Source organism: Gavialis gangeticus, unplaced genomic scaffold (assembly GCF_001723915.1).
Source record: "Gavialis gangeticus isolate Ggan-Ray unplaced genomic scaffold, GavGan_comp1, whole genome shotgun sequence".
In the NCBI taxonomy this organism is placed as follows: Eukaryota; Metazoa; Chordata; order Crocodylia; family Gavialidae; genus Gavialis; species Gavialis gangeticus.
The window spans coordinates 12,838,441-12,856,307 of NW_017728997.1; the positions used below are offsets into that span (position 1 = coordinate 12,838,441).

The following is a 17,867-nucleotide window of genomic DNA, read 5'->3' on the forward strand; positions in this document are numbered from 1 at the left end:
GAGCACCTGGCTGGGGTCATCTGAACCCAGCACATTTTCCTGCCTATGCAAGGGATCATACTCCATGATCTACGGAGGTCCCTTCTGACCCTAACATCTATGAATCTATGAAGATAAGAAAAGCAAAGTTACCTTTCACCAAGAGAGAGGCACTGGGAATATTTCAGGAAGTTATTGCAAGGATGCCTTCAGAGTGGTCAGGACTCAGGGTAGGAAGTCATCCTATACATTAGGAATGACAATGTTTTATTCTTAAACTCTGGACTGTTCCGTTTCACCCATCGTGGTGAAAATTAACTCAGTCAATTGTCTGAGTTATACCTTGAATCCTGAGCACTGCCTGTATCCACATGCAAGAATTTAACTAAGAAATGATTTTTTTGTTGTTGTTGATAGGAAGAAAGTCAAAGGAAATGTAAGTTAAAAATGAACCTAGCCCAGCACCCCTTGATCCCAAAGTTTGGTCTAGGCCTGATGGCTTCGGGCAAAGCACTTCAATCAGAAGGGATTAACTGATGAGATAGGTAGGTGTCAGAAGCCATGAGTTCTCAACCAACAGGATGTGCCATGGGCCGGCTGTGTGAGTTGGGGCAATCCTGTTTCCCCTTCCACATTTTGTCTGTCTTGTCTATTTAGAGTACGGGATCTCCAAGGCAGGGACCATCTTTCTTCATTTATCTGTAGGTAGCCTACAGCAGTGGAGTCTCCTTTTCTTGCCTGGGGCTTCAATAGACATCAGTACAGTACAAATAATATAGACAATGACAAACTTCCATATGCAGATTTTCTCGATGAATTATCTTTTTCCCCAGGTGCAAACAGCATGGGAAGTCCATTCCTGTGTTACTTGGTAAACATTAGTTCTGAATGTTGGAATTCAAGTGCACTTTTTTCCAAGTATACAGGGCTCCGTCATGCACAGAAGAAATCCTTGTTAACTAATTGGCAAAAATATATACACAGCACAAGGTGTCCTACTTTGATGAAATGTGCTACCATTCCATCCTAATTAGAAATACTCATTTGCTCTTTTAATTGCATACCTTTGCATACCGACAGCAATTAATATATGGTGAAAGTGGAACAGAGTAAGCCAGTCTAATATTTGCATTTCTGCTAGCTGAATATGTTAAGGCATCACCTACACATTAGGTTTTAATTATTAGAGGAATATCAAACACCTGACACCCCTGCGCCTCTTAAAATAGCTTTCTTCGGTTTCTCCTATGTGATCATTAACAAAAATGATATTCCCCCAAAAACCTGGCTAAAAATTTGCTTCCTATGGCACTAATACTACAAATCAGAGAACAGCTTCAGAACTGGATAACATGTTCCTGAATTCCTGATAGAACCTTAATTACAGAAATCTGAACAATACCACTGCAATGAACTGCTTTCTACCTTAAGCAATTATACAACCAGTAAACTGCATTCTATAAAAAAAAGCCCTTTTTAATGTGGCTCAGGACTTCTCGGCACTTTTTTGGAATGTTTGGGAGTGGCTTGTTCATGATTTTTAACCGTATTTCACTATTTTAGCAACAAAAATTAGACACCCTGATAATTAGAGAATTTATGAGACTTGAGTATTGCACAGCTGATATCAGTGAATCTCAGCTGGTTTCAATGGGGCTATGTTGATTTACAAGACTGGAGATTGGGCTCAGGGAAAATGTTCCTGAAAATGGTCTTTCACTAATCACTAGTAAATGCTTCACTAATTGCTAAGGTCATTCATTACTTTATAGCACACAAACATTTGTGTGCTGCTGTAACCATGGATCTTGTTTTCAACCACACAGAAGAAATGGCAGTATTACCTTCAACAAAATAAACTGAATTCATAAAGGGATATGTAAGAATGATAGTGTTTCTAAAACCATCCTCATGAAGGTAGGCAGCATTCCCATTTTCAGAAACATGAACATAGTGGGCACGTCTACACGTCGCCCTACAGTGATGTAGCGATCACGTGAGTCTACACATGATCGGTAGCTACGTCACCTTAGTGGTGCTTACCCAGTGATAGCGTGCCACTATGGTGAAGTAGCAGGGAAATCTAAGCGTGCACTGCCCACACAGTGTGGTAATTGCCCGTACCATGTCCTTCTGGAAGTACTAAAGCATGGCGCCATAGCAATGTTGCCATACGGCAATGTGTAGATGTGCCCAATAACTAGGAACAAAGCAACATCTTGCTATAACATTTTCTGGGATTATGATCTTGCTTTGACTTAGGAAGGTAGGTCTACAAAAAGCTTTGACCTCTAAGTTAAAAGCTCTTTCTCTGATGCAGTCTTTTAGTCTGCTCAACTTCTGTTGCCTTTTTTAGAGGCAGAGAGAGGCATAAGGAGAGGGGACATTCTCCATTTAAAAGTGCAAAACCCTGCACTTCACTTCAGGCTATCAGCAAGCACATGGACAATCCAAGAGATGGATTGGTTCAAATGCATGAATCCTGACATGGAAGCAAAAGTGAAACATAGTCCATTTGCAAATTCCCATTCTGCTGCCTCTAAGCTCTCTCCATTTTACTCCATTTAACCTTGAATGCATTCCACAGGGAAGACTACCTATATGTATGTGCCTCTATATTTGTTATATAGGAACCCTATGGGGATGGCATCATCTTAGTAGCTATAGGGGCATTGAACTCAGGTTTTAGAAGCATGAAGAGCTTCAACTTACGTGCTAGAGCACCCAAAAGAGCCAAGACACTCTAGGTGGACCAGCATCAGGCTAATGTGCAGACCAGACCAGACCAGAGAAGGACAATGCAATTTCAAGATAACTTTAAAGGTGTCCTCCCCTGTTGGAAAACAAAACCTTTCCAATATATCCACAGTAGTATGGGCTCTTTCTGCAGCTTCCTGGGCTGGCCGTTGGCTCTGGAAGTCAGATTCAAGGCCTTGCCCAGAGTGACTCAAGCAGGAATGTGAAGCCCCCGTGTCTCAGGCCATGGCTGAGACTATTCACCAAGACTATATTAAGTGAATCTCCCTCACAAAATTGTATTGCTTACCCACTTTTCTCTCTCGATTTCTTTTAGAGTTCTTCAAACCAGATCTAAATCAGTAGTTTGGGTGCAGAAAGGATCTTGATCACACACTCACCAGGGGGTTACAGTTACCCATACAGCTCAGTTTTCTAAAAATATCTGTTTTCTTTGGGATGAAAGGCATTGGAGAAGACAAGCACCCTTCGCACATGCCAGAAATGACAAGGTAAATTATGTGTACCAAGATGCTTCTGTGCCAACAAATCCAAATGCGTAGTTCTATTTAACATGCACTAATTCAAAAGTACAAGCCCGGCATTTGTGAAAACACACACAGCAGAGAGCCAAAGAACTGTTTGCTTTTTATTTTCCAAGTAGGTCTCATGGATTTTTATGTTTTAGGATTAAAAAAGAAAAGGTCTTTCTCTTTTCTTGTTTCTACTGCAAGAAGAATTAAAAAGGTGATCTGCAATTTCAAACTAAACAAGCAAATCGTGTTTGCATTGCTGCTGTCCTCCTTACTGTTTTCAAATGCATTCAATGAAAAAGAGGAGGGGAAGGCTACATGAAGATGAAAGAGACGTTTACCCTAATGGTGAGTTTTCAAAAGACTCCATGAAGTACAGAGAAAACCTGATCAAAACTTGTTACCAGGATCTGGGATGTCTGTAGGTAGAAAAAAAGAAATTGCATTACTCAAAAGCTAGGAAATTTCAAGGACAATAGAAAATGCTGCGGTGTCTCCTCCGGGAGACTGAATGATGTCCTCCTCTACGCTTATAAGAAATTACCGTATGGATATCTGACAGAACAACGAGCAAGCCTTACACTGAAACCTAGCAACTTTTATTGAATTATATGCACATACAGAGAAGGTTTGGTTTGTAAATAAATATCAGCAAATTAAATGACAGTTGTACTGCTGAGGACATGAGTTAAAAAAAAATAAAAAACACAACCACCCAGGTATTTTTCCTTGTGTGTTTTTATAATGTGAAAATCCTCTGACAGAAAGTCCACGGCCCATTCAAATGCAAAATTTAATTTAAAACGATGCCCTACAGGAATGAATATATTGAACATTCGATTCTCTTGCTGTCTCGTAAATTCCTAAATGTATGAAAAATATAGTATTTTCATTCTCCAGCAGTGAGACAATATGGATTTATGCTGTGACACGTCTCAGTATTTTTCAAGCAGCCCAAAAACATGAGAGATGTCTTACTAGGAGCAAAGGGTCACAACTGACATTTCCATTTCCTGCATGATATAGCGGGATGGATGATCTACCATCACACCTTTTTTGACAGGTATGCTACAAACTGGACTTGTATCATTCCTATGTGCCACGCTGATCCCCTTCCCAATATGCTGCTCTGCTTTCTGCTCCCTCCCTCGTCTGCCACACACAGAGGTGGCCTGTGGCACTTGTCCTGCAGGTTGGCCACCCCGATCTAGCACAAGCCATAGGGCTTTATTCGATGTACAAGAAGCAAAAAGTCTCTACTTGCTTCCGGATGCAAACGCAAATAAAGAAGTCAGAGTACCGCCCTCCAAATCAGTCCCTATTATGAAGTGTTACCTGTTCCTCTTAAAAGGAGAGAGGCCAATATCGCCAATTAGTTATGGAAATGAAGGGCCATGATCTTTAGAGACCCCTGCCTTTTTGGAAGAGGGGCTTCACTCAACTACAAGGATTGGGCTCAGTACAGAACTGGGCAAGACGTCATGAATGGTCCCTTCCATTCTTGTGTGAGAAAACATGCAAAATGTTGAGTTTTTACCCAAATCATGAGATGGTCAGAATTGGGGTGAATGGGTAGAAATGTAATAGACTATTAGAATTATTCAGAACCGAAAAAAAAAAGGAACTGGGTTAAGTTTGCAATGAGCATGTGAGTACACCAAAACTAGGGGAAGAGGAGTGTCTTATTTCATTCAAATACTATCATGTACCGATAATTAAGGTCCAGGGCCTTATACCATTACTTAAACTAAGTAGTATCTCATATTGCAAGTAGGTCCAAGGATGAACAGGACTCTTGTGGAATCAAGTGCAACTAAATTAGACTCAAGGTATGATAATTTAACCCTCAAACAAAAGTATTTGTGTTTTTTTAAGTAACAAAGGATACTCTTGTGTCTAACACACTAGACTAAGATTTCATTTAGAGTGGTCAGGCATTTTTTTTGCCTCAAATTATTGCCATAAACTTAAAAAAACTTTAGCAAACAAAAAAATATGCTGGGTTTTGAGGTTTCACTCTTTCTCTAATACAACATTTCCATGAAAAATGGAATTTTTGTCATCAAAATAAATAATTATTCTATTTTGCCAAAAAAAAAAAGGATTAAAAAAGATTTTGTTCAGTCCAATCTGAGCAAAGACTCCCCTTGTAACCTTAAGTCAAATTTTCTGGCCACCAGTTTCCCTGTCTGTAAAAATAAGGATAACACCTCAGTGGGGTTTTGAGTGGTATAGATTGCATACAACGTGCACTAAGATGATGGCAGAGGAAGCAACAGATGTGCAAATTAATATTATTTTATAGATTGGCCCCTTTGGTTTTGCAGTGACAGATGTACAGAGCTCTGTCATTCTGAGAACACCGAAGTAAATATCCTGAAGACTATGAGATACATTTCTTTGGGGATCTATAATAAACCTATCATAATGCATTATTGGAGATTTGGATTTATTCGTTTTTCACCTGTATTCACTGGGTGGGAAAGTGTACTCGGCACCACGGAAAGAATTTCTCATGCAGTGAGAAGCTGGCCTGAGATTGACTGCCTGCAGTTAGATGAGCTGTGCCATGATTTAGGACCTTCGGGTTGAAAGGACACAAAAAGGCCAGAATTTGTCTGAATTTCTGGCGGGGTTACCCAACTTAAAAGCGTTTAACAGCATGTTTCAATCAACAGCAGGAGAGTGCACCTATCTCCAGTCAGAAGGAGTTTAATCTATGGCTAGGATCCAAAAAGACCAAGTGTCCTCTGAATTCAAAGGCAGCCAGTCTTCATAGACTTGAGAAGAGATTATCTAGAGATTATGTTAGTAATTAACTGAGGAGATGGAAAGTTGGTCTAAACCCCATGGATCTGTCTCAAAGTGACATTGCTCTTTTCATTCCATAAAAGTTGCTTGTTGGAAGTTATAGGCGTGCTTTAGGGACGAGTACAAGGGAAGCATGGAGAAAACAAATGTGATCACAAGTGCGGCCTTCTTTCCTTATCTCCCCGCCTTTTTTAAATGTTAGTGCTGTACAATTATTGGATGGCAACAGACATAGCTTTCATTTGTGAAATTCAAACTAACACCACTAAACGAGACTTCATATAGACACTTTTGAATGTCATCAACAAAGGTACCACTCATTACTAGCAAGGGGTTTTGGTGACCTGGGGAAGGCGCTTTGTCCCCAAAAGCTTATCTAACAATTTTCCCAGTTGGTCCAAAAAAGGGTATCACCCAAACCCGCCATTTCTCTCATATTTCCTAAACTATCATAGTTGCAACAACACTCCATTTCTACTGCTCTCATTGCTAGACAATAACGTATTTCCAGTTAAGCTGGACACTTTTCCAAATCAGAAGATACTGAAAGTGCACTCTGCTTTCTGCACCCAGTGGGATTCCCATCTGGGCATAGACTTATTCCAGACAGCAGAGGGGCATTTTTCCTAACTGTAAGCAGAAGCCCACTCTGTAATAAAACAGCATCTTGTTAAATAAAGATACCTGATGATGGTCTTACTATATAATGCACTGTACAACCAAAACTCACTTGTAACAATTCTCAATTTTGTTTCTGACAGTTACATGGCAGCGAAGTGTAAAGTCTTAACATATAAACAGGTATTTAAAAAGTTGCCCTTTCTTTCTGGTAATTACACTGAAGTCTAATCAATGGATATAGTACAGTGAAAGACCAATGAATGCAACACACTTCCGTACCACAAACATACGGTATAGAGTGTATAAATACCATGGATAAATGCCACATTTTACGTCACACTTCTTCTGAATTTTTTGAACATCTGGAACACATCACGGCTCCACAAAACTGCACCATGATGCCGGCTGTAACCAGACCAAATATGTATAAATACCAACATATAATTAGGTCTTCTCTGCACGGACCTATAGCACAGTCACATCTTCGCTGATACAGCCTTGGGGCCTTAACCAAGGACAAACAGTGATCCTGGGAATTTTTAGGGTCAGTATCAGAAGGTCCTCTCTTTAAATTATCCTTTGGAGCCATTCCCTACACAAATATACTGTTATTCATGTAAGCTAGCGCAACCTAAGTCACATTTCCCAGCACTATCTTTTCCAGCTAGACATATGCAGCTTTACGTTTGTCTAATGGATATGAAGAGATATCCAAAGTGCTTGTACAAATTGCCCATTTGCATGCGCATGTGATCAGGAACGTGCCTAATTGGCCATGCATACACACTGATGTAGATATCAGCTCTTTCAGGGAAGGAATGACAGATAAGGGCATAATTTAGGAGCGAATGCATGCATACACCTAGCTATAAATCTGTAGTCATCTGATTCAGGTTGTTAATTGCAGGGCATTCGAAACAGAATGATGAAAAGAGAGCCAGTGACTTGCAGAGGCATCCAATCTCAAAGAGAAAAGAGCTTTTCCATTATTTGCTTCCTAACAGAGGAAAATAAGGGGACTTTACTGCTTACTGTGAGGTGCTAATTTTTTAAGAGGAAAAGGTAGTAGTCACTCCCTGCTTTCCTTCACCCGAGGAACAGCCAGCATTGCACGCTGCCTATTACTCTAGAACAGCAGTTTCAGCCAGGTGTCTTTACAGCCTGGAGCATTCTTGAGGGCTAAAAGATGTCAAGCACCTAAATACCAATGAAATGGAGAAGATACAATGCTCAGATGTGTTAGGCAAAAAAGGAAAGGAATACAGAGAGCATTATTGTGCACGTAAACTTTGCAGGTTAGATCACCGTGCAGCTCCTGCTGACTGAGAAGCCACCACCCTGTACTGCAAAAGGTGCAATTAAAAAGGTGATACAAGCCTACAAAGGCAAAGCACTTTGCCATGAAAGAAGTAATAAACATTTCCGAGCCTAGGCTACACAAAAATTGATGTTGCAGTGCTGGACTTTTCATTTCTTCTTACTCGTATTGACTGTCTTTATGAAGCATGCTGCGATCTGCTAATGAAAAGCACCCTCTACAAACTAGGTATTATCATCTTTATTACTGTATAAATAGTGTTATTATTTTAATTATGCATTTCTTGTTCTTGAGGGGAGCAGGTTCCACACAACTGTATTTTTTTAGAGGCAAACCAGGTTTTTGTTTATTTTGTATACATCACTCCAATTTCCTTCTTCTCAAATCATCACAGCCAGTCATCATTTATCAGATAAGGTAAAACATGGGCTGTAAGGTACTTAAGTTAAACAATCTGTTTATCTTAATTGCACTGGTGTCAAGATAGATGCTCTACAGATATAAATAAGTGAATACATAACTGAGCAATTAGTTCCTAGTGGAAACTGTTTGCAGTCTAAAATGTTTCCCTGCAATCAATGTGGGTTCACACCCCTGGTTTGCAATAGTACTCTCTACACAATGGACTCGAAGAAGAAAATCAGAGTAGGGTAGAAGTCAATTATCAAAGCAGTGTGGACAATTCATGCTGTTGCTACAATCGCTCTATTTGTGTTCTTCAGGCTATTTACATCTCTATATGCCAGTACAGGAAGGTATAGCAGCCCCCTCTGAATACTATTTGAAGAGTCATCACTAGGCATGTCTACATGTGCATTTACTGCGCTGTAAGCAGTTTTTAAGCTGGCATCTATACACGCCGGCATTACAGTGCAGCAACACCATGCGTGGACTGACTTGGGAGTAAAGTTAGTCCCAAGTCAGTCCACACACACAGTATTACTGCACAGTAACATGTCTACACATGAGTTACTATGCAGTAACTACTGGGGTGTAAATTTACGCCCAAGTTAGAATAAGTCACCATAGTTACTGAGCTGTGCAGGCATGCACAGGTAGACATGCATCTGTACTGTGCAGTGATTTTCAGTTATTGCACAGTAACCTAAATTACCACACAGTAAGTGTGCACATGTAGACGTGCCCATAGTGCAGGACCAAATCCTCAGATTGTGCTTCTGTTCCTGACACGGCCGCCTCTGATGCCAGTTCCCTTCTCTTTGGGGCAGCTCCCCCCATACATTTAAACCCAAAGGAACGGTGTCCATCTCCAGCTGCATACGCAGCAAATATTCTTTGATTGGGCACCGAAGAGAAAAGAACATGAAACAACTGAATGAAAATGAAACTACTGAAATTTTAGGCACAAAGGCCTTCTGTTGGATTTAGCCTTTAGTGCATCTGTATCTTATGTCTCATCCTTAAACATAGAGCTTTGATAATGATCCTGAAGCAACCTAAGTAGTTTTGCACAATGCAGTACAGTACAGTTAAAAGGGACCTGTGCCATCCATGCTTAGGCAGGTAGATTAGCTCACATGGAGCTCCACATATTCTGCTTCCAGTATCTTAGCTAGCTCATGTATCTCAACCCAGCAATGCAGTGTGCTGAACAGAGCTATCCTCAGACAGTAGTCAGGTTGGCCATTTAAGTATCCTAGATGTATAAGTAAATGCAAACGCTTGTATACAATGTGCATATGAGATTCATATATTATGCAAAAAGGATACATAAAAGTAAATATACAATTTAAAAAGAAGATCACTTTGGCAGCAAAGAAAAGAGAGAAAACATCAATTTAAAGTATAATGATCCCAATCCATGGATGAAGTAGAAGTATTTCAGCTGAGAATGTACATGTTATTGCTTTAAATCTCTCCTTTTTAAATACGCAGCAATGCTTTTGCAGATTATCCAATATGCTCTGCAGCAAAGCTAGGTGTTAATGTACATTTAAAACATAGCCATGGTGGGGTTTTTTCTCCTGTGCACTTTTAAGAATCAATTCTGGATTGTGGTCTCATAGGCCAAGTTCCAAGGCTGCAGGAATGTTTATGGCCAAATTAGAAATCCCTGAAAAAAGAGGTTAAAATGGAGATGTTAAACAGCCTTAACTGCTGCACCACTATAACATTTCCCTTTAATGATTTGGAGAGAAACACATCTCCACTGAGATTAACCTACCTGCGAGTACGTTTGATAGCAGGGTAGTTTTACTGCATTCTGCTAGTGGTCAGCAAAAAATAATTCAAATACACTGGAAGAACCTCTGCTCCCCAGCACCATATAGCTCTCCAGAGCAGTGGCAGCTCTGTCATTATGGCAGTCAGAAATGTGATAAAATGCAAGCAGAGTCAAATAAATTTCCCTTCAACCCATTCATATGCAACATTCCCTGCAGTAATTTTACAGTGCAGTGCCTCCATACTTCAGAGGAGTGCTCTACATGGAGACACCTGCTCTTAAGTCATGAACAGCCCACTAGAGGGCTTGAAATCAGTGGGTGACCGTCGAAGAGCCACTATGGCAGAAGCTGCAGAAGCACTCTTGAAAGTGCTCTTAACAATGATACGATGATCACTGCGGGGATGCGTACAGGATCTGCCTGCTGGGGTCGGACGGCAAGATCAAGGCAACTATGGCGTGAGGAAAGAGGGCGTACAGTGTCCTATTCCACATGCTGACACTTGAGTGAGCTTGGAGTAGAGTGGGAGGGAAGGAGAGGCTACTCCTTGACAAATTTAGTTTAATATCAATTTTTAAGAGTCTGGTAGTTTGATCAATCGATGCTGAAATGATGCGAAGTTGTGCAATCATGCTCTTTCTGGTGCACAACAATGATCTCACCCTTCAGAATGGCTTGCCTTGACTTTATTTATGAGTGTCTTTAATCTGCCCTTTTTTCCCCTCTAATGTATTACAATGTAGATTCATTTTCCAGTTACTGTAAGGCATTCCAGAGTATGTACTCTAACCCGCTGGCACACTTTGCTGCTCTTAAAGGCAAGCAGCTGCAGAGCGTGTCTCAGTGTCCAAAATAACTGCAACAGCTCCAGTATGCAGGATCTGGATGTCAGAAAAGGGGAATAGTCCACACAAACTCTCCTCTGCATAAAGCAGGTATATGCAGCATACATGATGATACAACAGATCACCTGCCAATGATTCTGTATTGCTGGAAAAACTGGAAAAGAAGGGCTTCCATTTTCAGCTACTCAGAGGTGGGGTTTTACCTTTTGGGACCCCAGGCAAGGGTTTAGTATCTGGCTCCTATTTACCAGACAACCCTGTTAGTTGCAACTGTGAAATTGATGATTGCTCGTCAGTTTCATACCTACGACTATAAGGAGGACCCAGCTAGGAGCTCCAGGCACTTCTATGGTTTGCATTACTGTTACACTGTCCCTGCAGATACTTAGAAGCTAATGCTATGACTGAGGATCTTATCATGATATGCTCAACAGTTACTTGAATATGGACTAACGCATTTCTACACCTGTGCAGGTCTGGTAAGCTCCTATCATAGCAATGAAACAACCTAGCCTATTTCAGCTTGCTAGACTCTGATGCAATGGTCTGGTTCAACATTTGTTACCGTGCTCATTAGCAAGTTAGCGTACTTGTCTATTTCACTTTTAGCCTACCCAAATCGGGGCGGTGTTTTCACAGTTCGAGAGAAGGGCTGTGCTCATTTCTGAGAGAGCATTTTCCCGCTTTGGTCTTTTTTAGCTTCAGGTCACTAGCGAATTAAAAGGTGTATGCCGACAGCAGTGTGATATACTAGATACCACATCTTTAGCCAAAGCTGCTTAGCAGAAATGGCGAGTATTATTAACTTCATAAACATTGAGGTTGTGCCCTTCACCTCTATGGCAGATTAGTTAGTGAAGACCTGAGACTCCTGGGAAACCTTTTGGTATGTAAACATCAGCTTGCAGTTTGTTGTAACATAGACTATAGAAATATTCCTGTAGTCAAGTCTGAGAACGTATAAAGGAAATCTAGGGGTGACACACAATACATATTGGGAGAACTAAATAAAACTGCAGGTATTAATAGAACTACATTCTATAGGAAAAAGGAGCATTTTTTTCCAAAATAAAAGCAGAATGCCAGTGGTTGACATGTTTAATTAATGGAGTTTAAAATACATGTGAAATAAAAATGAAGCAAAGCAGATGGGTTTTAATCATAAAACATCTGATGATAATGAAAAAATAACTCTTTATATCACCTTTGGATAGCTGTGTAGTGCATTTAGTTTAATTAAAATTATAGCAAGATCTTCCAATGACAATGATAAATGTCTTTATCATTAACATCTGGTATGTTAGAGGATGTGAACAATATTTCAATATTTCCTAAAGGAAGGAAGTGAATGAAAGATGATCCAATTCCTCACTGTTTTGGCAATATTTTTTATAGTTAAGATGCAAGGTCATAGTTAAATGCAAATAGTTCCATTTTGCACACCAATAGTTATTGTCTAAAGCATAAGCTCATTAATACCTGAATGGTTTCATTAGCAATACATCAGCTGAAGGAGTCAGAGATGAATAAGAGCATACTCTGTACAAAAAAAGCATACTTAACAACTACCCTACCAATTCCTGGGACAGACAGACAAGCAGAAAGATGGCATAAATACATTAGATGAATAGCGCTGAAACCAACATAACTTATTTTGTCCTTGAAACAGAAGCAACTTCTCCATCCTTTAAGTTAATAACGCTTTATTTTGTCCCCAGCTGTTAAGTTTATAGAAATTAAAAGTCATGACTATTTGTCTTTTGCCACCATGAATTTAAAAGTGCCTTTAAAAAATCTCATTAACATTGTTTTCTTTTTTTTTTTTGAACAGATTCAATACAAAACAGATTACATCCTGCCTGCTCTGGTAAAGTGCACATAAATTTTTCACAAACCAATTTATCTTAAAAATTTGTCTTTCTTCATTTTGATTCTGGACACAGAGCTCACCAGAAAAGCATTTTGGGTTTTTTTGTTTTTTTTTTCTCAGATAACATAATTCTAGAAATGGTAATATATTATTGTTTATGTTCTTCCCTTTGCACGGACATATTCCAGATAGTAAAAATCACCCTCCACCGACATGGAAAATCACCAATCCACCGACATGAAAAATAAGGGTGAAATTCATTCACCTGAAGAGACCCTGAAAAAGACTAGCTGGACTGCTGAAGCATCCGGTAAACCATTGGAAGGAGATAGGGGGTGTAAGGAGAAAGACCTCCTTAAATCTCTGGATGCAGAGGATAGGTGAATCTGCAGGGAGGGGTCTCCAGGGACAGCCAAAGACCAGGGGCTAAATTACTTCCTTCCCAACTCTCTAGGGATAAGTCTCTGTCTATGAGAGCAGCTCCTGCTTCGAAGCAGGCCCATATCAGCAGAGGTTAAATGTGGCCACGTTACATCCCAAACTGTTTGAAATGGGCTTGGGGGCAGGAACCAAGATGGGTTTGGAGGCCTTATTCCTATGGGGGACGGGCCTGGAGATTCTTGTGGAACAAATGTCTGTATCACAAAAGCACAGCATTGCTGCCATGCTGGCAGGCAGTATCATTTCAGTGGCCATCCGGTGAATGGGCATAATGACTGAGCTACTATTTCTCTTGGAGGTTTTGAAGACCAGGTTAAAGAAAGACTTCAGTGGGATGATGTAGGTGGGGCCGGTCCTGCTTTGAGCAGGGGGTTGGATTAGATGTGACCTCCTGAGGTTGCTTCAGCCCTCATTTTCTATGATCCTGTGATTCTCCTCTGCTAATGATTCCTAAAATGTTGGGGCAAGGATACTTTGGTATTATTGGGAAGTTTCTGCTGCTGCTTCTTATGCTGTACTTCAACCTCTCCAGCACTGACAACTGAATCTTTTTGCAAGCACCACGTCTGGTTTATAAAGAGAAAAGACATAAGTGGGTTTGTGCATCACTATGCATAGAGAATTGGAATAAAAAGTAAATTATAATCATCTCAGCCAGATATTGTTAGAACATGCCAGCACCTTATCGCTCTCATTTCCTTTAATTTGTTTTCATTTTTGCCTAAGGAAGCTTTTCTCAATGAGCTTTCATGCCTGCTAATAAAATGCTTTACTAGCAATGTATTTGCAAGAAACAATATTGTGTCCCCGCCTTTCTTCTGATACCCCTCTTCCAAAGGTTAGTAGGTATTTGGGATCTTGTAGGTCTGCTCTCAGCGGGAAAGAAGTCAATAATGCAAAGTGTTGGGTGTCTTCTAAGTGTTGATTGCTATTTTTCCACAGACACACACACCCCAGACCTGGAACAGAGGTGATTGCAAACAACATGCAGGACAAACCTTCTTTCAGGAAATTTAGTCCAATACCAGTCCCCAGTTATTAGAAATAAGCTGTCTCAAAAAATGAAACAAATCAGATGCTTGCTCATCTCTGAGTCCAGAAATTGCTACAACACAGACCCCAAGCAAATTTTAACATAACACATTTTCTCTATTCCCAAGCCTAAACATTTGCTCATCCACCAAAAAATATAATTTGGAAAACACCTAAATAATTTGTAATAAAACATCACCTAGTAAGACATAGCGGATCATTTTACTCTTTAGCCAGTACGCTAGAAGCATGCTTAGCTATGAGAGATGGGTTGATAATGGAAATCACTTTCCATGAAAAAAATTCATTAAAAAAAAGAAACAAACAAAAAAGCAAAAAAAAATCTTTTTATTTGAGAAAAAACAGTCAAAACATTTTTTTTTTCCTTAGAGAAGGGCACTACCAAAAGGAAAAGAAAAGTCTGTTTCAAGACTATCACAGCTGAAATTATCATCTTCCCACTGCCCACCTGGAAAATTCTTGCCAATCTCACTCACTCTCAGTAGACAGAAAACAAAATGGACAAGTGTTTTCCAGGTAGGCAGACAAAGCCTGGCAGCCCTGGCTCGCTCCTTTCCAGCTGCTCATTTTATGTCTCTTCTGCAGCAAGTAAAAAATTCAATTCAAAAGGCCCTTCAGGGTAGGGCCTCTAGGAGCACGAATTTTGACTTTCCCAATGGAAAACTGAAATTTTTCAGCAGAAAAGATTTTTTTCCAAAATAGAATTTTCTGTTGGAAAATCATTCCTAGCCACCAATAGGAGGGATACCTGTCCAAATATTCTCTCACCTTAATTATTGCTTCCTGCTTGAAATCATTAGGGTTTCATGGATTTATGTGATAGCAAACTTTGGACAACTCTGGTTAGATACCCACGCACAGCGGTTTCGCTTTCGTCATACTGCTGGTCACTTTACATTTGCAATGTATATGACACCATGTGTCTCAGGGTGCAAAGCAGATTATTTGAGGTTGATAAAATATTACTGGGGGATAGATTACCTCATCTCTGCCAACCATAGTGTTCTTTGCACTGCCTTCCAAGATGGGTGGTGGTGGCTCATGGTAGAGAAAATACTGGATGGACCCCTGCTTTGTCTAATATGAATGGTTCTTTATTCCTATGCCCAACGCGGCCTGTACAGGGGAGTGGAGCACCCCACACATTGCCAAGACAGCAGTGCAGCTCAGAGGCACATTTCTGAATCACAGACATGCCTACTTCTAGGTGGCTGTGGGTGGAAGAGGGTAATGATTTACTGGAGACCTTCAATAGGATTAAATGAATACCTTGACACATGCATTGGAGCTGGCTCAGCCTCCCTGGCACAGTGAGGAGGAGGATGGAGTCAAGATTTTTGACTATCCACTGTTCCTCACCCACTCGCTGCCCACCTGCCCAGGGGAGGAACTGAGCTGCAGATGGGGAGATGACTTTTATTTTCTCTTCCTGCTTTGTGCAGATCTGCAATCCAAGCCACAAACTAACCCACATCTATTCTACAATTAAAATAGAGATTAATGCAAAGGCCATCATTATGAACATTTCACATTGTGATTCTTTGGCGACACTTCAGAAAATATGAGAGAACTTCAAAAGGTTGAAAGTTAGCAGAAAGTACGTGTTGCGGTACCCTGTAGTTAACTGGTATTGTTAGAGAAGAGAAGCTAATTCTGCCTCCTTGCATCCACCCTCCTATTGATGCCAAAAGCAGTTGCTGTCCTGAGCAATAATAGCTGTGTCCTTATTTAAGATAAACTGAGTTTAGGATAACAGCCATTGATATGTACTGCAGGAAGCCGACACTGAATCACCTATAGTGTGCAATGAACAATTTTGTGTCTCGCAAAAGTCCCCATCATTAAAGCATTCACAGTGCTTGAGACATAAGAGCAAATGCTTGATGTAGTGAATTAGCTGGTGAAATCCAATTCTACAAATGGGCATTACGATTTTAAATCAAAGTTTATTCGTTTGCTGCATTTGGGAACCCTCTAATGTCAAGCAAATGATGCCACCAGGCAGCTACATTAACTGTAGGCATGAACATGGGAGTTAGAAAGGCTAACCCACTCCAGAAATAGATACCTTTTTTCTGAGCCAAGAAAACTCAATTTTCACTCCCTGCAAAAGAATCAATTACATATGGCACTTCCTGGTCAATAGAAAGTTGCAGACGCCTCTCCTTTCTGGATTCCCTGTTATCTAGCTAGCACTTTGGCTGGGGCACTGATCAATGAGCATAGTACAAGCCCAACCACGTTGCTTTGGTGCAGCCTGTGATGTCGTTATTACCACCTCTAGTTTGTTGCAGAACGTGAAATGTAATTGTGGAAGTCAGGAGGTGGGTGGCACTGGCCCCAGCCTCTGCCACTGGCTTGTCACAGCGAAGGGTAGGAGAACATTTCTCATGGGGGTGCAAAGGCCAAGGAAACAGACACCCTCCCTTGCAGCGCCATGACATAAGTGGTATCAGTTTGTGCTGCTTTACTGAAGCCCATGTCTGTTAGATTTATGGCAAGAGATGCCTGTGTTCTCCAGCAACCCTAGGCAGAAACTCCCTTGGCTTCAGGGACCCAATTCTGCACACACCAGGACTCCCAGTTCCCAGGGCATGCAGGATTGAGACCCTGAATCTCTGAGAGTCTCCTGTTTGGGATTTGGGATGCTCCTGTGCAGTCCTGGGCCTGGGACTGCACCAGAATACCGAACACGCTTCAATTAGCAACATCTAGTGCTAACCGAGGATAAATGGGAACATCCCCCAACACTGTGCAGATGCCAAATCTGATGTCTGCTTCTTAGGGCAAGGGCTCTGTGTCCTCATTTAAGTCAAGAAGGCTCTGAGGGTGTGAATGCCTGATCCAAAGTTCAGAGAAAACTAAGTTTTGGATCAGCCCCTAACCGTAGGCAGGGGTTGGCTCTAAATACTCCCTAAATGCAAATACTTGCTGATGAGCTTTTAGTAGGAGTGAGTGAGGCTAAATACCTTTAAACATCTGGTCTTTTCTCTTCAGTATAAAAATGTGCTGTTAAATGACTTCCTGGGAAAATAAACATGATCTTCTTCTGTATTAGTTTAATAGGATTCTCTTTACTCGCTCTTATCGTTCCCCCAAAAGTTATATTTTTGAAGAATTCACTGAGTGACTCAAATAAAGAGATTTCAGAGTATAAGCTAATATTGCCTATTTTCTTCATTACATTTCTTTATTTGTTTTTTTTTAAATATCCCATAGCTGTACAATCAGCAATACAGAGGCACAAGAACCAGATCCTCACATTAACACTGACATGTGAACAAGAATCTCGAGTAAATGGTATTAAGGGAAAAATTCTCTAAACCTAAAGGAAAAAAAAAAAAAGATGCAGGGCTTCAAGGATGCCCCAGACTCAGTGCACCGCCATTATGGTTTAGTAGAGGTGTTAAACCTAAAAAGCAGGTTTTTAAACCTGGTGCTTTAAGAATTGACACAATACTTGGTTAATTAATA

At 40.5% G+C, this 17,867-nt stretch overlaps 1 protein-coding gene and 1 long non-coding RNA gene across 2 annotated transcripts in view; one reads left to right on the top strand and one right to left on the bottom strand.

The window, feature by feature from the left end:
- The window catches only part of FAM19A1 (family with sequence similarity 19 member A1, C-C motif chemokine like), a 388,227-nt gene that overhangs the window by 254,586 nt on the left and 115,774 nt on the right, over window positions 1–17,867 (bottom strand). The window lies entirely within an intron of this gene.
- Window positions 12,991–17,867, top strand: part of LOC109288989 — a 10,336-nt gene continuing 5,459 nt past the window's right edge. The window contains exons 1-2 of the long non-coding RNA XR_002095274.1: window positions 12,991–13,003; window positions 16,688–16,690. This is a non-coding gene — a long non-coding RNA (uncharacterized LOC109288989). The remainder of the gene's footprint in view (window positions 13,004–16,687; window positions 16,691–17,867) is intronic.